The sequence below is a fragment of the Eulemur rufifrons genome, chromosome 30 (genome assembly GCF_041146395.1).
Source record: "Eulemur rufifrons isolate Redbay chromosome 30, OSU_ERuf_1, whole genome shotgun sequence".
Lineage (NCBI taxonomy): Eukaryota > Metazoa > Chordata > Mammalia > Primates > Lemuridae > Eulemur > Eulemur rufifrons.
In genome coordinates, this window is record NC_091012.1 from 55,851,170 (window position 1) to 55,874,584 (window position 23,415).

The window sequence follows — 23,415 nt, forward strand, 5'->3', positions numbered from 1 at the left end:
GGAGCTGTCTGGAGATGGACCGAGGGCTGGCATGAGGAGAACAGTGTCTTGGGAGTGGCACCCGGCTGTGGTCCTGTCTGACGTGGCCATTCCTATAGGCCTCGGGGCTGCCAGCGTGAGCAGAGCCTTCCGTCCAGGGCTTAGGGTGTGTCCTGCCTCCTTGCTCCCTGCCAGGCACCTCTGGGACACTGGTCACCCTCGACATGGTGGTCGACCTGGCCTTTCAGTGACCTGTGAGAGTGCCCACGTCAGAATGTTTCCTGGCCGACAAAGGCTGAGATTGGATCTAACCCTGTGCCCCATGTGGATCTTGTCCCTGAGGGCTCAAGCGGGCCCAGTGGGGAAAGCGTAGGTAGGGATTTTGGGTAGGTTCGGGCGCATTGCTAGGGGGACTGAAGGAGAACTCTTCTTCCCCTTTGGTCAGGCAGGCAGGCGAAGGGGACGCCAGGGAGGCCAGGCTGAGGGCAGTGGCTTGGCTCCTCCTCAAAATGGGCAAGAGGGTGGCATCCGCCGTGTTGGAGCCAGATTGCACAGCGGTTGGCGTGTTTTCCTCAGCAAAGGGCGGAGGGAGTGGACCTGGGGGAAGGGCAGGTGGGCATTCGTGGTGCAACGCGGCCACCCAGAGGAACTTGTTTGGCTCCCGCGAAGCCTTGCCTGGGGTTTCCGGGGGAGGAGTGGCTTGGGAGTGCAAGTGCAGTCGAGGTCCAGCAGGGACAGGGAACGGGACCCCGGACAGACCAGGGCTCTCTCTCTGGAGGCCTGGGGGAAGCGTGTCCCGTGGCGGGTCCGGCCGTGGAAGCGCCGGGGAGAGGCGGCAGGCCGAGGCCGTCAGGCAGACGCCTGGCGGGCCCTGTACAGGAAGCCCCGGCTCCGGAGCCTGGTGGCGGCCATGTCTGGGCGGGACCAGCGGGAGCCTGCGCCGGGGAGCCCGGCCCCAGGGCTCAGAGCTCGGGACCCAGGGCTGTGGGCAGTTTGCCTGGTGCCCCTTCCCTTAGGAGCAAGGGGCGGACCGGCCCAGGTGGCCCCTTGTCCACGGTGCACCCCTGTGAGGGACTGCTCCCAGCCCAGGCTCTCAGCAGCCATTGGCGGCCGTGGTGGGCAGGGCTGAGATGTTCCTTGTCCGGCCAGGGAAGAAGGCAGACAGGCAGGGCCAGGCCGTGGGGCACCCGGCGGGGCCCATATCCAGGCTGGCCATTGAGGCGACGACTGATGCAAAGCCAGCCCCAAGCCACTTGCCCTACGGTGCAGCCCTGCTCCCCCTCCCTGTCCTGATCATGTCCCCAGCCACCAGGCCTGGTGTTAGAGCTCTGCCCATCCCCCGGTTTCGTCTGTGCTTGGGGCCTTGCACCGCCCCGATAGTGTGCTCTGGGGATACTCGGGTCTTTGGTCTGTCATCAGGAGTGGACAGATGGCTACGGTGGCAAGCTTGGGACAGGGGAGGCTCTGGGTTTCCACGGGAGAGGAAGGGTGTCCGCTAGGCCTGCCGAAGTGCGGGAAGCCAAGAGCGTCCAGAAGGACGGAGCCGTTGGGTCTGGCCCAGGCAGAGACTGCCCCCGACAGAAGGCCCCTGCAGGACAGGCTAAGGCATCATAGCCAACGGTGGTGGGCCCTGGCGCCTTGACCCTATCGTCCCTCTGCGTCCCCTCCCGTGGGCCCCGGGGCCTGCGTCCGGCCGCGTGGAACTTGACTTTCAGGGCTGGAGCTTGGAGGACATGTCCCCTTGCAGGAACCCATCTGGATAGGCAGCGGCCTGGTCCACTGTGGCGTGTTTTCCTGCGCGCCCGAGAACTCAGAGAAGCCGTCTTCCGAGGGGAGAGAGGCTCTTGTCGGAGACACTGTCCCTCAGCCCCGCCTTGCCTTGCAGAATTGAAGCGTGGGAGGGGACCAGGGGACCCTCCCGAGGTCACAGGGGGGAGGTCTTGTTTCTCAAGGGAGGACGACAGTGAGGGTCGAGTGAGGTTGGTGGGCCTCTGAGGCCTGACCGCTCAGGAGGAGGGCGTCGTCCTGGCCGTAGAAAAAGGAGGAAAGATCCCCAGGGCGAGTCCTCCCTTCCCGCGCCTCCTGAACGCACAGAGGTGGCCGCCAAGGAGCGTGTGCTTCTCTGTGCCCGAGTCCCGGTGGACTGCCACGAAACCGGGCAGGCACAGTTCGGCTGTGGCGCCTGGGCCCAACATCCGGGGTCGAAGAGGATGGCATCGGAGTCCCTCTTGGCTGCCCCGTGGCATCGGGGATCTGGGAGGGGGCTTTCGGGGGTCGGTGGCGGTGGGGGCGGCAGCGGCCATCTGTGGAGGTGGCGGCCTGGGACTTTGGCTCCATTGGGTATGTGTTGACGCCTCTCGGTCTAGTTGAAAGATAGCTTACCCGTTGAACGACATGTGTCCTGTTTTGGGGGCAATACCTAGACGTGTGGTCCCGGAGGAAACAGGAGGTGCTCCTGCGTTCACAGACAGATACACACAGAAACACACACACACACACACACACACACACACCCTGACCGCAGACAGGCTGACACAGTAACAGTGGCGAATGGGAGAGGGAGAGAGAGACAGAGAGAGAGACAGACAGACACACACACACACACACACACACACACACGGTGTAGGGAGAGGAACAGTGAGTGAGAGGGACTCCTTCACTGACATTTTCAGGGTCAAGTTGGGGAGGTGTGGGCAGGGAGGCCGCGAGAGTGGCTGTACCGTGTCCCTTGTGTTTATCGTGTCTTGTCTACAGAGCACTGTTCCCAGGCAGTGTGTTCTTTGCACACTTGTGGGGGGCAGTTATCCCTCTTTGGACCGTGCCCCGACACGGTGACGGTAATCGGTGCACGAGGATCTCCACCGATTCAGGGGGCAGGAGGCCCAAACACTTTTGCCTCGTCCTCGTCTGGCGTAGCACACACGAGCCCGCCGAAGCAGGCACACCTGTACGTGCTTTGCACGGCAAGCCTCCCGGTGGGAGATGTGCGGAGGTGGACCTAGGGCCGTCGTGAGGAAACGGTTGTCTTAGGGGTCGCACCTGGGCCCGACTGACGCAGGCACGCCTGAACCCCCGCGGGTTGCCAGAGTGAGAAGGGCCCGGTGCTCCTGCCGGCCGTCAGGGGCTCACAGTGTCTCCTGAGTCTTTGCTCTCCTGCTCTGGCCCGAGGGACTCTGGTCGCCCTCGGCCTGGTGGTCAAGATGGCCTCGTCTGACCTGTCAGAGTGCCCAGGTCAGAATGTCTGCTTGTCCGGCAGGCAGGGGCTGCGGTTGCAGCCAGCCCTGGGCCCAGTGTGGATCTTGTCCCTGATGCAGCCCCCAGTGGTCACGGGTAGGTTTGGGGGCATTGCCAGGGGGATCTCAGGTGAAGTCTTCAGCTTCGTTCAGGAAGGCAGGGCAAGGGGACACCAGGGAGGCCAGACTGAGGGCAGTGGGATGGCTCCTCCTCAAGATGGCCAAGAGAGTGGCATCCGCATATGTTGGATCCAGATGGGACAGTACATGGCGTTTTTGCCTGAGCAAAGGGCGGAGGGAGTGGACCTGGGGGAAGGGCAGGTGGGCATTCGTGGTGCAACACTGCCATCCAGAGGAAGTTGTTTCGGGCTCCTGTGAAGCCTTGCCTGGGGTTTCCGGGGGAGGAGTGGCTTGGGAGTGAAGTCAGGGTCCAGCAGGGACAGGGGACGGGGACCCCGGAGAGACGAGAGCTCTCTCTGGAGGCCTCAGGGAAGCGTGCCCCGTGGTGGGTCGGGCCGTGGAAGCGCCAGGGAGAGGCGTCAGGCCGAGGCCGTCAGGCAGACACCTGGGGGTCCCTGTACAGGAAGCCTCGGCTCTGGAGCCTGGTGGCGGCCATGTCTGGGCGGGACCAGCGGGAGCCTGCGCCGGGGAGCCCGGGCCCAGGGCTCAGAGCACGGGACCCAGGGCTGTGGGCAGTTTGCCTGGTGCCCCTTCCCTTAGGAGCAAGGGGCGGACCGGCCCAGGTGGCCCCTTGTCCACGGTGCGCCCCTGTGAGGGACTGCTCCCAGCCCAGGCTCTCAGCAGCCATTTGCGGCCGTGGTGGGCAGGGCTGAGATGTTCCTTGTCCGGCCAGGGAAGAAGGCAGACGTGCGGGCCCGGACCCGGGCCCGGGCTAGGCCGTGGGGCACCCGGTGGGGCCCGTATCCAGGCTGGCCGCTGAGGCGAGCCTCAACTGATGCAAAGCCAGGCCCAAGCCACTTGCCCTCCAGTGCAGCCCTGCTTCCCCTCCCTGTCGTGCCCATGTCCTCAGCCACCGGCCATTGTCTCGGAGCTGTGCCCGTCCCCCTGTGGTCATCTGCGGCTCGGGGCCCTGTACCGTCCCTGCTAGTGTGCTCTGGGGGTACTGGGGTCTTTGGTCTGTCATCAGGAGTGGACAGATGGCTCCGGCGGCGAGCTTGGGACAAGGGAGCCTGTGGGAGTCCACGGGGCAGGAAGGATGTCCCGCTAGGCCTGCTCAAGTGCAGGAGGGAGCCAAGAGCGTCCAGAAGGACGGAGCCGTTGGGCCTGGCCCGGGCAGAGACTGCCCCGCGGCAGAAGGCCCAGGCAGGGCAGGCTGAGGCAGCAGAGCGAACGGTGGTGGGCCCTGGCGCCTTCATCCTGGCGTCCCTCTGCGTACCCTCCCGTGGGCCCCGGGGCCAGCGTCCGGCCGCGTGCCACTTGACTTGCGGGGCTGGAGCTTGGAGGACGTGTCCCCTTGCAGGAACCCATCTGGAAAGGCAGAGGCCCGGGCCACTGGGGCGTGTTTTCCTGCGCGCCCGAGAACTCGGGGAAACGGTCTTCTGAGGGAAGAGGCGCTTGTCGGAGCCGCTGTCCCTCAGCCCCGCCTCGCCTTGCAGAATTGAAGCGTGGGACGGGACCAGGGGACCCTCCCGAGGTCACAGGGGGGAGGTCTTGTTTCTCAAGGGAGAAGGGCAGTGAGGGTCGAGTGAGGTTGGTGGGCCTCTGAGGCCTGACCGCTCAGGAGCAGGGCGTCGTCCTGGCCGTAGAAAAAGGAGGAAAGATCCCCAGGGCGAGTCCTCCCTTCCCGCGCCTCCTGAACGCAGAGAGGTGGCCGCCAAGGAGCGTGTGCTTCTCTGTGCCCGAGTCCCGGCGGACTGCCACGAAACCTGGCAGGCACAGTTCGGCTGTGGCGCCTGGGCCCAACATCCGGGGACGAAGAGGATGGCATCGGAGTTCCTCTTGGCTGGCCCGTGGCATCGGGGGTCTGGGAGGGGGTTTTTGGGGGTCCGTGGCGGTGGGGGCGGCAGCGGCCATCTGTGGAGGTGGCGGCCTGGGACTTTGGCTCCATTGGGTATGTGTTGACGCCTCTCGGTCTAGTTGAAAGATAGCTTACCCGTTGAACGACATGTGTCCTGTTTTGGGGGGCAATACCTAGACGTGTGTTCCCGGAGGAAACAGGAGGTGCTCTTGCGCGCACAGACAGATGCACACAGAAACACACACACACACACACACACACACACACCCTGACCGCTAACAGGCTGACACAGTAACAGTGGCGGATGGGAGAGCGAGCGAGAGAGAGAGAGAGAGAGAGAGAGACACCCCCCACACACACAGACACACACACACACACACACACACACACACACGGCGTAGGGAGACAAAAAGTGAGTGAGAGGGAATCCTCCACTGCCATTTTCAGGGTCAAGTTGGGGAGGTGGGCAGGGAGGCCGCGAGAGTGGCTGTACCGTGTCCCTTGTGTTTATCGTGTCTTGTCTACAGAGCAGTGTTCCCGGGCAGTGTGTTCTTTGCACACTTGTGGGGGAGTTATCCCTCTTTGGAACGTGCCCCGACACGGTGACGGTAATCGGTGCACGAGGATCTCCACTGATTCAGGGGGCAGGAGACGCAAACACTTCTGCCTCGTCCTCGTCGGGCGTAGCACACACGAGCCCGCAGAAGCAGGCACACCTGTATGTGCTTTGCACCGCAAGGCTCCCAGTAGGAGATGTGCGGATGTGGACCTAGGGCCGGCGTGAGGAAACGATTGCCTTAGGGGTGGCACCTGGGCCTGGGCCCGGGCCCGGGCCGGGGCCCGGGCCGGGGCCTGACTGACCTAGGCACGCCTCAGCCCCTGCGGGTTGCCAGAGTGAGAAGGGCCCGGTGCTCATGCCGGCCGTCAGGGGCTCACAGTGTCTCCTGAGTCTTTGCTCTCCTGGTCGGGCCCGAGGGACACTGGTCGCCCTCGGCCTGGTGGTCAAGATGGCCTCGTCTGACCTGTGAGAGTGCCCAGGTCAGAATGTCTGCTTGTCCGGCAGGCAGGGGCTGCGGTTGCAGCCAGCCCTGGGCCCAGTGTGGATCTTGTCCCTGACGCAGCCCCCAGTGGTCATAGGTAGGTTCGGGGGCATTGCCAGGGGGATCGCAGGTGAACTCTTCAGCTTCGTTCAGTGTAAGAACTGGTTTCTCTCAGCCCCAGGAAGAGATAGGTAGGGTCACCAAGGCTGCAACAGACAAAGGAGTTTATTTTCTAGCCCAGGCTAGGGTCGAAGGCTCAGAGCACTAGCGCAGTTGTCTCTCCACGAGCCCAGACCTCGCCCTGGGGTGGAAACAAAGCTTTTATACTTATCAATAGGTTACATGTATCGGGCACACCCCCCCACCCCCCTTTTAGTTCATTTGTTCTTTCAAAAGTGGCTGATAGCTTTGGCTCCTGATTGGCCGGTTTCCAAGTCGGGGCTTTGGCTCCTGATTCGCCGGTTTCCAAGTCGGTGCCTTGGCTCCTGATTGGCCAGTTTCCAAGCCAGGGCTCTGGCTCCTGATTGGCCAGTTTCCAAGCCAGGGCTTTCAGTTGTTACCAGCGGCATTCCGGGGAGGGGGAGGGCCTGCGTTGGGGAAACCAAAACTTAGGCCTTTCCTAGGAGGTCCAGTCTGTCCTGGCGTTACTCCTGTTTTCCTTCCTGCTCTACATTTCCCCCCTCTTTTTTTTTTTTTTTTTTTTGTTTGTTTGTTTCTAGCACTCTTGCTCGGACATGGGGCCTCATGTTTCCCCTTTTTATAAGCCAGAGTCATAGCTCAGCTTCTGGTACTGTTGTTGTAGTACCATCAGTTGTACCATGTTGACTCGTTCTTTTACAAAGGTAATTAACCTATTTAGAATATACGGTCCGAAAGTGAGGATGAGCAAAAGCACAATTAGGTGTCCTAATAAAGTTGAAAGCAAAGTAGTCAGCCAAGGGGAGCTATTGAACCATGACTCAAACCACCCTTCTCTTTGTTCATGTTCTCGCCTCCGTTTAGCCAGTCCTTCTCTGACTTTAGCCATGGATTCTCTTACTACCCCGGTATGGTCAGCGTAGAAGCAGCACTCTTCCCCTAGGGCCGCACACAGCCCTCCCTGTTGGAGGAGTAGTAGGTCTAGTCCCCTCCGGTTCTGCAGCACTACCTCAGACAGTGAGGTCAGTGACTTTTCTAAATGGGAGATGGATTCTTCAATTCTGGATATGTCTTCATCTACAGCGGCCCTCAGGCTATTGAACCCCCTGTGCTGCACCGCTAAGGATGAGATACCTGTCCCTGTTCCTATTGCACCCAGACCGAAAAGGGTGGCTAAGGTTATTGCTGTAAAGGGCTCTCTTTTTGTAGTTAACCTGGCACCTCCTGTGCCTTTTTCCCATGCATCATATATTATATTTTCTTGGTGGTAGATAACCTTAGGGAATACTAGTACCATGATGCAGACTTCCTCTAACTCATTAAAGACAGACAGGCTAAGGCATGGGGTCAAGCCTGTTTTAGAACAAACCCACCATCCATTGAGCGCTGGAATCACCCATTTTGTTCCTCCATTCCGGTTTATAGATGGGTGGACTATAGCACAAAGTTGTGCATGGCTAGGGGGCACCTTCCCTACGCAGGTTCCATTTCCAGTGACTGCCTGAAGTGTTAGCCCCGGGCCCTTGCGGTCCCACGTGCAGGACCTGGGGGCCTCCTCTCCCGTGCGGTTGAAGGGAGCATCTATTCCTACTGCTTCATAGAAAGGGGGTCTGATGTCATAGCATAACCAACAGGCTTTTGTAGCATTGGGATCAGAGCGATTTAATGCCTCATATGCTGCTGTCAGCATTTTCCATAAGGGATCTCCTGACCCCTTTGTCCTGGGGGTTACTTGCGTTTCTATCTCTGCCACCGGGGTCCTTAAGAGTGAGGGTGGAGCAACAGTCGGGCGTGGGCTATTTTATTTATCTCCCAGCACCCCCAAAATGTCAGAACCGGTTCCCCCCAGCACTGGATTGGGCCCTACAGCGCCCGAGATGGGAGAAGCCCTCAGTTTGAATTGTATTACAGTGCCTCGCCCCCCCCAGCGGCGATCATAGAGAGTTACTCCCCAGTATAGTCCCGAGACCCACCGTCTGTCTTTTTTTCCTTTTTCTGTGAACCTTACACGTATCAGGTTACAGTCAGAGGTATACCTGGTTCGTGAGCATGGCCGGACATAAGACATCTCAATGAAAAGAGGTTGGACCTGCCATTTCCACTCTCTGTCATTGGTGGTCACACACTTTCAGGCTGCACAGTAGAGAGACTCGATCCCCCCACACGCGCACCTCATTTCCCCTGTTCTAAATCCCGGACATGCAAAAAAACCATTCCTACTTAATTCTATCCAGGCCTGGCGTTGGGTATACTGATATTCATAGCCCAATCCCTGCCGCTTAGGGTTGTACTGCAGATTATCCATGCCTGGCAATTGTTCTAAGTTGAAGTACAGGTCCGGCCACCAAGTGTTTAGTGGGGCCGTTCCTGAAGTCCTACTATAAACTTCATGAGTTTCTAAGTTAGTGATTTCCCAGGTGAGGTTATAGGGCATGTGGGGATTTGGGTCAGTCATTACTTTTTCCATAAGGATTATGAATATAGCAGTCACCACAAGCATTTTTATTCCGTATTGTCTTTATCCTGAGTCCCGCGGTGGTCTGGTTGTTACGCGAGTCAGTCTGGTCTTTAGTGAATTCTCTGGATCTGCTGAGGCCCTCCACTGAACTTGCTGCTGCTCCCACTCATCCTCTTTGGCAGGTCTTACGTGGGAGTGGTGTACCCAAGTCGCCACTCCGTCAACCTTTAGGGCAGTGGGGGTAACAAGAATAGTCTGAAAAGGTCCCTTCCACCTGGGCTCCAGGGTCTTGCTATTATGCCGTTTTACCCATACCCAATCTCCCGGCTGGTAAGGGTGCCTGTTAGCCTTTTCCCCTGCCAGTCGGGTGACTTGATAAATGGCTCGAAGGGCAGGCCAGATCTGGCTCTGAACCCTTTGCAGGGCCTGCACAGCCTGTAGTACTTCTATAGGGTGTTCAGGCAGGGTCTCAGGTTTCATTTTTGGAATTACCGGTGGAGGAGCACCGTATACTATCTCAAAGGGGGTTAGGCCTAAATGGTAGGGGGTGTTCCGGGCTCGGAACAGGGCGAAGGGAAGGAGCATCACCCAGTCCCCGCCAGTCTCCAGAACCAATTTAGTCAAAGTCTCCTTTAGAGTTCTGTTCATTCTCTCTACCTGCCCTGAGCTCTGGGGTTTATATGCACAATGTAGTTTCCAATCTGCCCCCAGAGCCCGGGCGAGTCCCTGACTAACTTGACTTGTGAAGGCTGGGCCGTTGTCAGACCCTATGCTCTCCGGCAGCCCGTATCTGGGAACTATTTCTTCCAGCATTTTCTTGGCTACTATTAAAGCAGTTTCTCTTTTAGTAGGAAAAGCCTCTACCCACCCTGAGAAGGTGTCTACCATAACCAGCAAGTACTTGTACCCATATTTCCCTGGCCTTACCTCCGTGAAATCTATTTCCCAAAACAATCCTGGCCGCCTCCCCCGTTCCCTGGTACCTGCATGGGTCCCTCTGATCCTCCCCGGCTGCATGACCTGGCAGACACGACAGTCCTTGACAATGCTTTCTGCTGTCTTTCCTTGTGATTTGAACCTGAGTTGTGCAGTGTCCAGCAGCTGCAACATCTTTTTCTTGCCGAGATGCGTTGTCTGGTGCAAGTGTCTCAACAGATGGTTCCCCAAGGCTTCAGGAACTACTAGGCGATGCTCTCTGTCTTGGAACCAACCGTCCTTACCCTGCGTTGCCTGCAGTTTTTCTCTGGCCCAGTCCATGTCCATACTGGAATAGTCTGGTTGAGGGGGTATCTCTCCCATTCCTGGGGGCGGCAGGCTCAAGTGTAGGACATCTGTTGGTGTAGGTCCTTCCGCAGCCCTCTTGGCCTCGGCATCCGCGGCCTGGTTGCCTCGAGCTTCTAGGGAGTCCCCCTTCTGGTGTCCCGGAGTGTGGACTACAGCCACTGCCTTTGGTAACAGGATAGCTTCTAGCAATTGAAGTATTTCAGGCTTATGTTTGATTTCTTTGCCCTCTGCCGTGATGAAGCCCCTTTCTTTATAGAGGGCTCCATGTATGTGCACTGTCCCAAAGGCATAGCGGCTGTCAGTATATACCGTCAGCCTCTTCCCCTGGGCCCGGCGAAGGGCTTCCGTTAATGCAATCAGCTCAGCCTTCTGGGCGGACGTTCCCTGTGGAAGGCGTGCAGCCCAGATAAGGTTGCCTTGTCCATCTACTATGGCTGCTCCTGCGTACCTGTGTCCCTCCCTGACGAAGCTACTCCCGTCCGTGAACCAGGTCAGGTCGCTGTTCGCAAGAGGGCGGTCCTGCAGGTCCCTCCGGGCCATCTGGGTCTCCGCCAGGATCTCAAGGCAGCTATGCTCAGGCGTTGCCGGTCCAGGATCTGGCAGGAGCGTGGCTGGATTCAGGATGTCAGGAGCTCGAAACTCGATACGGGGAGTATCTAACAGAAGCCCCTGATAGTGAGTCAACCTCGCATTTGTAATCCATCGCCCTGGTGGCTGCTTCAGGATCCCCTCTATGGCATGAGGGGTGGTAATTCGCAGATGCTGACCCAGGGTGAGCTTGTCGGCGTCTTTGACCAGCAAGGCTGCAGCTGCGATGATACGCAAACACGCCGGCCACCCTGCCGCTACGGGGTCAAGTTTCTTGGACAGATATGCTACCGGCCGCCTCCACGGTCCCAGCATCTGTGTGAGCACCCCCTTGGCTATTTCCTTTTTTTCATCCACAAAGAGGTGGAACTCCTTCGTGGGGTCAGGGAGGGCTAGGGCCGGGGCCTCTAGCATGGCTGTTCTCAAGGCTTGGAAGGCGCTCTCCATTTGCCTAGTCCATTCCCAAGCCTGACCTGCCTTACACCCTTCATATAAGGGTCGAGCCTTTTCTGCAAACCCTGGGATCCAGAGGCGGCAGTACCCCACTGATCCCAAGAACTCCCTTACTTCCCGACATGAGGTCGGAGTGGGTATTCTTAACACAGTCTGTTTCATTGCCTCAGTTAGCCATCTTTGTCCTCCCTTTATTTTATATCCTAGATAGGTGACTTCTTCCTTGCAGATCTGGGCCTTCGTAGCACTAGCCCGGTACCCCATCTCGCCCAGCGCCCTGAGTAAGTCCTTGGTGCCCTCTAAGCAGGTCTGTGAGGTTGGGGCAGCTAGTAACAGATCATCTACATACTGTAGCAGAGTCACCTGTGGATGACTGGCCCGGTACTCACCCAAGTCTTCATGGAGGGCCTCGTTGAACAGGGTGGGTGAGTTCTTAAACCCCTGGGGTAGCCGTGTCCACGTCAACTGTCCTCGGATTCCCCTCTCCTCATCTTGCCATTCAAAGGCAAATATTTCCTGGCTGCGCGGGGCTACTGCCAAGCTGAAAAAGGCATCCTTTAAGTCCAGGACAGTATACCAGGTTTGTGTTGGAGGAAGGGAACTCAGCAGGGTGTAGGGGTTGGGAACCGTAGGGTGGATGTCTAGGACGCGCGCGTTGACCTCCCTGAGGTCCTGCACAGGCCGATAATCCTTTCCACCCAGTTTCCTCACTGGCAGCAAGGGGGTATTCCAGGCTGACTGGCACCTCCGGAGGATCCCGGCGTCTAGGAGCCTTCGAATGTGAGGCGTTATTCCCACTCTAGCTTCTTGGGGCATGGGATACTGTCTGACTCGGGCCGGTTCAGCTCCCGGTTTCAGCTCAATATAAAGAGGAGGCCGATGCTCTGCCCATCCTGCTCCCCCTGTCTCAGCCCAGGCTTTAGGAAAATCTCGAAACCAGTGTTCCATCTCTCCTTCCTGACGGATCCCCACAGGCTGGTATAGTCGGTACTCATCCGCCTGGGCCAAGGTCAGGACTTGAGTAACCTGAGGGCTGCTGATATGGTTCCCTTTAGCATCAGTTACTATTATTCCTTTGTCTTCAAAATAGATACGGGCTCTTAGCTTTGTAAGTATATCTCTTCCTAACAAGGGGGTGGGGCACTCCGGAATGACCATAAAGGCATGGCTCACTTGCCCTGAGCTCAGGTCTAGCTTTCGCCGAGTAGTCCATCGGTAGGGCCTGGTTCCTGTTACCCCCTGCACCCAACTAGTCTTGTTGGACAACTTTCCAGTGGTTCCAGTGATTACTGAATGTTCTGCTCCTGTGTCTACCAAGAAACTGACTGGGTTCCCCTCCACTTCTATAGTTACCCTGGGCTCGGGGAGGGGATCCGAACCCCGTCTTCCCTATTCACTGTCTTCTCCCTGCCCCGCTATTAAGACTCTCTTAGGCGATGCTTTCCCCCCTAGCCCCCCTTTTTTCTTAGGACATTCTCTAGCCCAATGCCCCCTCTCCTTGCAATTTGCATCTGGTCTTTCTCTAGCCTTCTCCTCCGGGGGCGGCCTCCTCTGTCCTCCCCAAACTCTTTTCTCCCGAGTGTGCTCCCTGTAGCTGCCAGAAGAATCTTGGCCATCTCTTTGTTGGCTTTTCTAGTTTCCCCAGCCTGGAATTTTCTATCTTCCTGTCTAATCCTTTCTAGCCTCTCTTCCGGGGTCTCCCTATTATTATAGACTTTCTCAGCCACCTCTAATAGCTCTTGTATTGTCTTTTCACATAACCTATCTATCCTCTGTACTTTTCTCCTTATATCAGGGGCTGCCTGGTTTACAAAGGCCATCATTACTGCCGCCTTGCTCTCTTCTGCCGTAGGATCTATGGGAGTGTACTGTCTGAAAGCCTCCATAATCCTCTCCAGATAGGCCGCTGGACTTTCCTCAGGCCCCTCCCGAACATCCCCTACCTTAGCCAAATTGGTCGGCTTTCGTGCCGCCGCCCGGAGACCGGCCATTAGAGTCTGGCGGTAGACCCGGAGACGCTCCCTACCTTCAGCCTCATTGTAATCCCAGGAGGGTCGTTCAAGTGGGAACGCCCGGTCTATGATCCCTGGATTAGTGGTGGGTCTGCCGTCATCTCCTGGAACCAGTTTCCGTGCTTCCGCCTGTATTCTTTCCCTTTCTTCAGTGATAAAAAGAACTTTTAGTAGTTGCTGACAGTCGTTCCAGGTGGGCTGGTGAGTAAACAAAACAGAATCTAAAAGGTTAATCAGATCTTTAGGATTCTCTGAAAAGTTGGCATTTTGAGACTTCCAGTTATACAGATCACTAGTCGAAAAAGGCCAATATTGGTAAGCCTGTTCCCCGTCAGCTTGCGGGGGCCCTATTGCACGCAGGGGAAGAGCCATGACTGGTTCTGGGTCCAGTGTTCTAGCGGCCCACTGCCGGGTCCCGTACGCCGGGCCATCCACTAAGGGAGCTGCAGTGGCTGGGGCTGCGGCCGCAGTGGCTGGGGCTGCGGCTGCAGCGGGGTTATAAGGTGGGGGTGGAATACACTCCTGGTCTATTAGGTCAGGATAGGGAGTGGAGTCCGGAAGAACAGGGGGCAAGTCCAAAGGGGTGCCTTTCGTAGTCCCCGATTTGGACTCCCCCTCTTTCCTGGCCTCCTTTGCTACCATGATCTTGCTGTCTCCTACTGGAAGCAGGATCTTCCTCAACCAGAGTGGGGGGTCCTGGACTAAGTCTTGCCAGACAATAATGTATGGAATCTGGTCAGGATGACCGTGGGGCCCTTTGTCGAACACCCTTTCTTTTACTTTGGAAATGATACCAGAGTCTAACGTTCCATCCCGGGGCCATCCAACCCCGAAAGTTGGCCAGTCAGACTTACAAAACTTAATAAATTTGCCTTTCCTGATTTCTATAGCGAGGTTGTGAGCCCTATCCTTGACTTCTTTGAAATGATCTATGAGGATAGACAGAGGCGTTGTCTGTGTCTGCCCCATGCTCACAAAGGGAACGGGAGAAGGGAGTTTCTCTCAGGTGTCCACCTGGCTGCGTCCCTCGCGGGAACTTAGGCGCATCTTGGCTAAGGTGTACCCATATAAACCCCGGGCCTAGTCACTCCTTTTTAGGGGAGTGAATCACCGTTATGCCATATGACGCCGCCACAGAATCGCAGGTTAGGACCCACTCAGATTCTGTAGCCGTGGCCGTGGAACCTTATACAGTCACGCTTCACTCATTCAATCAGGAAGACAGACTTTATGTGGGGGGGTCTATTCGGAGCCACACTAGGATTCCTATTACTATCCAGTAGAAAAGTGTGAGGGCGCACCTCTGTGGGGTTCCCCAAGAAGGAGGGGCAACAGTGTATAGACTGATACCAAATACCAGAACCAGTGAGCCCACAAGAATAAGCTGCAACCAAAAAGCAGTAACTCCAGAGACCGAGGGAATCATCGAAAGGATGACCCTAGGCGACAGGGTTCCGGGGCCTCGGCGGGGCCACGGGCCCAGAGCTGGGAGACACTGTGGGCTGCAGTGAATAAAGAGAAGTAGCGGGGGGAATGGGCTGGGGGGTGGGGTGTGGTGGAGAGTTATTAGTCCACCCTTGTCTGCCGCCTCTGCGACAAACAGGACATTTAACTCCATTGTTAATCGGGAAACTTTGGGGACTAAAGATAGAGCTGCTTTCTCTGCACATCAGATCAAATCCACGCTCCTGTGAGTGAAGAAGAAACATAAAACACGGACAAAAGCGGCGAGATACGCCACAATCTGACACCAAAAGCGAAGCAAGTGGGCGGCGCCTTTGTGCAGGGTGGGCGCCGCGGCCGCTGCCGCCACCACCTCCGGGCGGGACAACGGGAGGGTGCCCGGGCCGCCGCCACCTCCGCGGGCCGGCGCCGCTGCCACCGGAGCGCGGGCGCGGGCGCGGGCGCCGCCTCCGCCTCCGCCTCCGCCCCCGCCCCCGCTGCTGCTGCTGGTGCTGCCGCTGCTGCTGGTGCTGCCGCTGCCGCTGCTGCTGCTGCTGCTGCTGCTGGGGGATGGGCCGCTGAATGAACACCAAAGACTCAAACACGGAACAATGGCCACCAGACAATAACGCACATAGACCACGACAAGACGTTTCACAAATCCCTAACCCTTGGCCCTGTGGCCAGCTTAGTTTCCCTCTCAAACGGACCTTACCGGCCCGTGCCGGAAACCTACCGAGGGGGGCGAGGGACGTCTCCCTTCACTCCCGGGCCAGCGACCTCCCAGCGCGTCCACCTAGGTCTTGGCCGGCCACCAATTACCTGCACCGCGCGGATTTTTTTAAAGTTCCAATTCCTCCTCGGGCCTGGATTCTGTTCCAGGGGTTTCAGGATCCCGGACGAGCCCCCAAAAATGTAAGAACCGGTTTCCCTCAGCCCCAGGAACAGATAGGAAGAGTCACCAAGGCTGCAACAGACAAAGGAGTTTATTTTCTAGCCCAGGCTAGGGTTCAAGGCTCAGAGCACCAGCGCAGTGGTCTCTCCACGAGCCCGGACCTCGCCCTGGGGTGGAAACAAAGCTTTTATACTTATCAATAGGTTACATGTATCGGGCACACCCCCCCCCACCCCCTGTTTAGTTCATTTGTTCTTTCAAAAGTGGCTGATAGCTTTGGCTCCTGATTGGCCGGTTTCCAAGTCTGGGCTTTGGCTCCTGATTGGCCAGTTTCCAAGCTAGGGCTTTGGCTCCTGATTGGCCAGTTTCCAAGCCGGGGCTCTGGCTCCTGATTGGCCAGTTTCCAAGCCAGGGCTTTCAGTTGTTACCAGCGGCATTCCGGGGAGGGGGAGGGCCTGTGTTGGGGAAACCAAAACTTAGGCCTTTCCTAGGAGGCCCAGTCTGTTCTGGAGTTACTCCTGTTTTCCTTCCTGCTCTACATCAGGAAGGCAGCCCAAGGGGACGCCAGGGAGGCCAGACTGAGGGCAGTGGGATGGCTCCTCCTCAAGATGGCCAAGAGGGTGGCATCCGCATATGTTGGAGCCAGATGGGACAGCGCTTGGCGTTTTTGCCTGAGCAAAGGGCGGAGGGAGTGGACCTGGGGGAAGGGCAGGTGGGCATTCGTGGTGCAACGCTGCCACCCAGAGGAACTTGTTTGGCTGCCGCTCCTGCGAAGCCTTGCCTGGGGTTTCCGGGGGAGGAGTGGCTTGGGAGTGCAGTCGGGGTCCAGCAGGGACAGGGGACGGGAACCCCGGACAGACCAGAGCTCTCTCTGGAGGCCTGGGGGAAGCGTGGCCCGTGGCGGGTCGGGCCGTGGAAGCGCCAGGGAGAGGCGGCAGGCCGAGGCCGTCAGGCAGACGCCTGGCGGGCCCTGTACAGGAAGCCCCGGCTCCGGAGCCTGGTGGCGGCCATGTCTGGGCGGGACCAGCGGGAGCCTGCGCCAAGGAGCCCGGCCCCAGGGCTCAGAGCTCGGGACCCAGGGCTGTGGGCAGTTTGCCTGGTGCCCCTTCCCTTAGGAGCAAGGGGCGGACCGGCCCAGGTGGCCCCTTGTCCACGGTGCACCCCTGTGAAGGCCTGCTCCCAGCCCAGGGTCTCAGCAGCCATTGGCGGCCGTGGTGGGCAGGGCTGAGATGTTCCTTGTCCGGCCAGGGAAGAAGGCAGACGTGCGGGCCCGGACCTGGGCCCGGGCCAGGCCGTGGGGCACCCGGTGGGGCCCGTATCCAGGCTGGCCGCTGAGGCGAGCCTCAACTGATGCAAAGCCAGTCCCAAGCCACTTGCCCTCCAGTGCAGCCCTGCTCCCCCTCCCTGTCGTGCCCATGTCCTCAGCCACCGGCCATTGTCTCGGAGCTGTGCCCGTCCCCCTGTGGTCATCTGCGTCTCGGGGCACTGCACCGTCCCCGCTAGTGTGCTCTGGGGATACTCGGGTCTTTGGTCTGTCATCAGGAGTGGACAGATGGCTCCGGCAGCTAGCTTGGGACAAGGGAGCCTCTGGGATTGCACGGGGCAGGAAGGATGTCCCGCTAGGCCTGCTCAAGTGCAGGAGGGAGCCAAGAGCGTCCAGAAGGACGGAGCCGTTGGGCCTGGCCCGGGCAGAGACTGCCCCGCGGCAGAAGGCCCAGGCAGGGCAGGCTGAGGCAGCAGAGCGAACGGTGGTGTCCCCTGGTGCCTTGACCCTTGCGTCCCTCTGCGTCCCGTCCCGTGGGCCCCGGGGCCAGCGTCCGGCCGCGTGCCACTTGACTTGCGGGGCTGGAGCTTGGAGGACGTGTCCCCTTGCAGGAACCCATCTGGAAAGGCAGAGGCCCGGGCCACTGGGGCGTGTTTTCCTGCGCGCCCGAGAACTTGGAGAAGTGGTCTTCCGAGGGAAGAGGTGCTAGTCGGAGCCGCTGTCCCTCAGCCCTGCCTCGCCTTGCAGAATTGAAGCATGGGAGGGGACCAGGGGACCCTCCCGGGGTCACACGGGGGAGGTCTTGTTTCTCAAGAGAGGAGGACAGTGAGGGTCGAGTGAGGTTGGTGGGCCTCTGAGGCCTGACCGCTCAGGAGCAGGGCGTCGTCCTGGCCGTAGAAAATGGAGGAAAGATCCCCAGGGCCAGTCCTCCCTTCCCGCGCCTCCTGAACGCACAGAGGTGGCCACCAAGGAGCGTGTGCTTCTCTGTGCCCGAGTCCAGGCGGACTGCCACGAAACCTGGCAGGCACAGTTCGGCTGTGGCGCCTGGACCCACCATCCGTGGACGAAGAGGATGGCATCGGAGTTCCTCTAGGCTTGCCCGTGGCATCGGGGATCTAGGAGGGGGTTTTCGGGGGTCAGTGGAGGTGGGGGCGGCAGCGGCCATCTATGGAGGTGGCGGCCTGGGGCTTTGGCTCCATTGGGTATGTGTTGACGCCTCTCGGTCTAATTGAAAGATAGCTTACCCGTTGAACAACATGTGTCCTGTTTTGGGGGCAATACCTAGACGTGTGTTCCCGGAGGAAACAGGAGGTGCTCCTGCGCGCACAGACAGATGCACACAGAAACACACACACACACACACACACCCTGACCACTGACAGGCTGACACAGTAACAGTGGCGGATGGGAGAGCGAGAGAGAGAGAGAGAGAGAGAGACACACACACACACACACACACACACACGGCGTAGGAAGAGGAAAAGTGAGTGAGAGGGAATCCTCCACTGACATTTTCAGGGTCAAGTTGGGGAGGTGGGCAGGGAGGCCGCGAGAGTGGCTGTACCGTGTCCCTTGTGTTTATCGTGTCTTGTCTACAGAGCAGTGTTCCCGGGCAGTGTGTTCTTTGCACACTTGTGGGGAGGGGGTTATCCCTCTTTGGAAGGTGCCCCGACACGGTGAGGGTAATTGGTGCACGAGGACGTCCACCGATTCAGGGGGCAGGAGACGCAAACACTTCTGCCTCGTCCTCGTCCGGCGTAGCGCACACGAGCCCGCAGAAGCAGGCACACATGTACGTGGTTTGCACGGCAAGCCTCCCGGTGGGAGATGTGCGGAGGTGGACCTAGGGCCGGCGTGAGGAAACGGTTGTCTTAGGGGTGGCGCCTGGGCCTGGGCCTGACTGACCTAGGCACGCCCGAGCCCCCGCGGGTTGCCAGAGTGAGAAGGGCCCGGTGCTCCTGCTGGCTGTCAGGGGCTCACAGTGTCTCCTGAGTCTTTGCTCTCCTGGTCGGGCCCGAGGGACACTGGTCGCCCTCGGCCTGGTGGTCAAGATGGCCTCGTCTGACCTGTGAGAGTGCCCAGGTCAGAATGTCTGCTTGTCCGGCAGATAGGGGCTGCGGTTGCAGCCAGCCCTGGGCCCAATGTGGATCTTGTCCCTGACGCAGCCCCCAGTGGTCACGGGTGCGTTCGGGTGCATTGCCAGGGGGATCATAGGTGAACTCTTCAGCTTCGTTCAGGAAGGCAGGGCAAGGGGACGCCAGGGAGGCCAGACTGAGGGCAGTGGGATGGCTCCTCCTCAAGATGGCCAAGAGGGTGGCATCCGCCATGTTGGAGCCAGATGGGACAGCGCTTGGCGTTTTTGCCTCAGCAAAGGGCGGAGGGAGTGGACCTGGGGGAAGGGCAGGTGGGCATTCGTGGTGCAATGCTGCCACCCAGAGGAAGTTGTTTCGCGCTCCCGCGAAGCCTTGCCTGGGGTTTCCGGGGGAGGAGTGGCTTGGGAGTGCAGTCGGGGTCCAGCAGGGACAGGGGACGGGACCCCGGACAGACCAGGGCTCTCTCTCTGGAGGCCTGGGGGAAGCGTGGCCCGTGGCGGGTCGGGCCGTGGAAGCGCCAGGGAGAGGCGGCAGGCCGAGGCCGTCAGGCAGACGCCTGGCGGGCCCTGTACAGGAAGCCCCGGCTCGGGAGCCTGGTGGCGGCTATTTCTTGGAGAGACTTTGAAGAAATACTGCAGGAGCAGCCTGGGTAAAGCCTGTGGGCCTTTGGCTTCTGTCACTTTGCTGCCTACGTGCCCACTCCCTTGTTTCTCTGTACTGTTGTTGAGGCTTGTTCTTAGTTTAGCAGATCTTATCCCCAAGGGAACAATGCTCTGGGCCAATGCCTTTGTAGACTTTTCTGTTTTTGTCCCCTTTCGTAAAATTCCTAAGAACCTCAGGGCAATGACTGACAGTGGCCCTTGTTTCCTCTTTACCTCTTCATGTCCAGGTCTCTACCTTGTCCTTGCTCACGGTTGTTGCAATCAAGATGCTCAGGTGAACTTTCCTAAATGCCACTAATTTGGGGTTCATTTGGCTCCCCCTGCTCCAGTCCTTTGTTTTTTCCATTGCAGTAGCGCAGTTCTCTTCCTTACCATGTTTCTCAAATTCACCCCCATGAATTAGACTTTCCAAGTGACAAATGACGTGAATCCTGCTTTGCCCACAGACCTTTATCATACACTTGACCACCCAGTAGCCTTCTACTAGAGAACCATCCTTGTGCATCGTGTTCTTTGCGAGCTAATACCTGCCTGCCTCTGTGCTATCTGGTCATTGCTTGCCCAGGGATTTAATAGGAAGTCTTGAGGCTCAGTCTTTGACTCCTTTTCTTTCACATGTCCCATGTGGGTGTTTAAATTCACTATCTGCACCCCATCCACTTCACACACCTGAGTTTCTCAATATGTTGTCCAGTGGTCTTATGTGGGCAGAGCCTTTTGGATTTGACAAACTTTCTTCTTTGTTAAACCCTGGCGCACAATTTAGACCTATGGGATCTGATCTGCCCCCAGCCCAAGGCGGTGACTATGGTGGTCTCATTGTGTTCCTTTGGCCTGGGCCAATGCTGTGGAACCACAGAACATGGACCCTCCTGCGTGTGAACCCAGTTGTCTTCCCCAAAGAAAGTAACCGGGTCATACCCCCGTGACTGGGTAACAGGACATCACTGAATACTCCTGAGCAGAAGTGCATTTACAATCCAAACCTGAGTTCCCCGACCCCAGAAGATGAGGGCCGAGTTGATCTTTCAATCCCCAGTCGGGGCCGCACCTTCTGCACAATGGGAGAAGATGCTCACAATGACATCCTTTGTGGCCTCTGACCCAGACTTTCTTTTATGGGAGTGAGAGCAAATCATATAAAACTTAAGCTGTAATGTACTTGCAGTACTGCTTGTCATCTTGGTCTAGTACCCAATAATCAAGAAATTCTCCATCCTCTCCATAAGAGGCTGCCCCTGGCAGTGTGGCTGCTGCCGCCTCCTCTTTACGTGGCTGGGCCTGCGCCTGCGCCTGCCAGATGAAACATCAGTTTGCAGTTTCCCTGTTGCCCTGACTCCCAGGATAGGGTCCTTCTTCCCTCAACTCTGCTCCTGAATGAAGTTCAAAGATCCAGAGGCAAATGCCCTGCAGTAGCTTCAGCTCCATGTTCCCAAACATGGCGGCCACTAAGGCCTGGCTTCCATGGATCCCGAGCCTGGCAGGCCTGTCAGCCCGGGGGTGCTTGGGTGGGCGAGCCTGCTTCTGTCCTTTTCACATTGAACCTGGACTCACCCATTGGAGCAGCCAGGTCCAGCCCCAGAATTCTCCAAGTGCCCACACCCACCCTTCCTCCTCTGGAAGCCTTGCTCAAAAAGCTTCCACTTGATGGCACTGTTGCTCTAGAAATGGCAGCCTCTTTGGCCTGCCTCCTAGGCCTTTCTGTTTACCCTTTGTAGATGAAGAAAACACCAAGGAAGCCTTAAAACTGATCCAAGTCCAAGGAGTCTGGTTTAATCTTTTGGGATGCTGTGAAAAAGGGTGTCCCTTCCTCTCGGTCTCTAGATGAAGAATATAATGTCTGTGTGAACATGTTCTTCCAAAGGAATAGATGTATCAATATGTCCATCAATATGTCCATCTCTCCTTAAGAGCTTTTAGTCTAAATATCATGTAAATGGGTCCCTAGTTTTCTGTTGGCACTTGTGGATATTATATGGGTCCCCTTGAATAGAATTATTGCTCTTATGCAAAAATTGACTTATAGCCTGAGGTGGGCTGTATACCTGGACTTCCCTCATTATCCTACAGTCATTACCTCTCTTCTAGCCTCATAAGGCCAGGCCTAGCACCAGGGAGACAAGCCAAGCAGCGTCTCTCAGCACAAAGGCGCAGGAGCAGGCCTGAGACGGTGTAGAAAGCCATCATGGGAGCAGCAGGTATTGACAGAGACCGTTTAAGTTGTGAATACTGGGAGGATGAAGCCTGGGTCACCTCCAGGTGTCACAGGCCATCACACACCCTTGAGTGCTCCAGGTTGGAATTCCATGGGTCAGCAGGAGGACCCAGTGGCTCCACACAGGCAGGAGACCTTGGTGAGGGCCTTGGGTTCTGCAGCCCCTTCTAGGAAGCTCTACATGAAAGGGTGGCTGTGCACTCCACTCAGCCCCCACACGTTCACTCATTCATGCATGTGTATGTGTATACATACATGCTCTTACTTTCTTCCTTATGTTTATGTGTATATGTATGTATTCCTCCTTTTCTTTTCCTTTTTGTTTCTCCATAACCACCAGGGAGGTGCCACTGTGGATAGAGATTTCTCCCAATTAAAGCAATAGCCGTTAACATTGCAGGATGTCTGCTCCCAAGCTGTCCTGCTGCCTTCCCCTCACCCCCCTCCCCCATCCTACCAACCCTCTCTACAGTGAGAACTAGATGTCATTTTTCCTCATGTGTATGCTTCTGGCATACAGTGCGAACGTAGGCAAATGCCTACCAGGCTCACACATAATAGACTCTTGCGCTTTGCTCCTTTCACAAAACACACATCCCGGGGCCTTTGCACATATGTCCTACCAGATCCCTTCCATTTCCCTTGTAATAACTGCTTGGTGTGCCAGTGTCTTCCTGGGAGCAGCAGGAGCATCGTTCATTTACCATGTCTCTTCTGTTTGCACAATCAGTTTCTGTTTTCCTTCTTCCCTTCTTCTTTTCTTTGAAACAAACCTGGCCTTGAAGGTGCATATAAAGTCCTAATTCTGACAGGGTGAGTATGTGTATGTGTGTGTGACAGTACATCATGTAGTATCTGTGTCCAACCAGAGGCCAGCACCTGGGTAGAATGAGACACGGCCACCCCCAAGAGTGATTTGCTATCATCCCTGGAAAGTTAATGTGATGGATCTATGTGCACCCAGAGTAGTAATACCTGATTCCCCTTTCTTCTCTAGCCAGACAAGCTGCCAGTCTCTTGAGGGTCTGTTACTCCATTTATGGGCTGTGGAAGAAACAGCCTCATGAAAATATTTCAAAGTTTACTTCTCCATACATAACACAGGTACAGACACCAGGAGGGAAGCTGCGGAGGATAGGCGCCAAGGTGTGATGGCTGTGGTGTGCACAGAACAGAGAGCTAAAGGGAAGCCATCCTCTGATTTCACAGGGAGCTATTCCAGTAGAACTGCCTCTTTACGACAACCCTGAATGCCATTTGTGCAATTTCCAAGAGGTGAGTAGAGTTGATTTCATGCTATTCTTTCTGCAGAAATCACGGTTGACCCACGAGCTAATATCTTAGCCTTAAAGCTGTCTCGGTTGGCTGGGTGGGGTGTATGTACACTGCCACATTTTGATGATCACTTTGGCAGTCAGGCCCACATCCAGTGAAGGACATTCATCTCCTAAACAGTCTCGGGCCCAGCTCACTGCACCATGTCCTCTGCCTGAACATAAAGAGGGTGTTCAGGCTGAAGAGGGCAGGGACACAAGCTCACTTGTATAGCCTGATGCCAGTCTCTCCATGACCCGTATATCTGTATCTTGGCACACTGAGGAACATGGAGGAAATGTGGTATCTTGAGGTGTCATTTCCTTCCAAGTAAAATGCATGGGCCCTCAGAAATGTACCTGTATC

General features: G+C 57.2%; 1 protein-coding gene across 1 annotated transcript in view; it reads left to right on the forward strand.

Moving 5' to 3' along the window:
- Nucleotides 1-23,415, forward strand: part of LOC138378900 (uncharacterized) — a 162,857-nt gene that overhangs the window by 116,126 nt on the left and 23,316 nt on the right. The window lies entirely within an intron of this gene.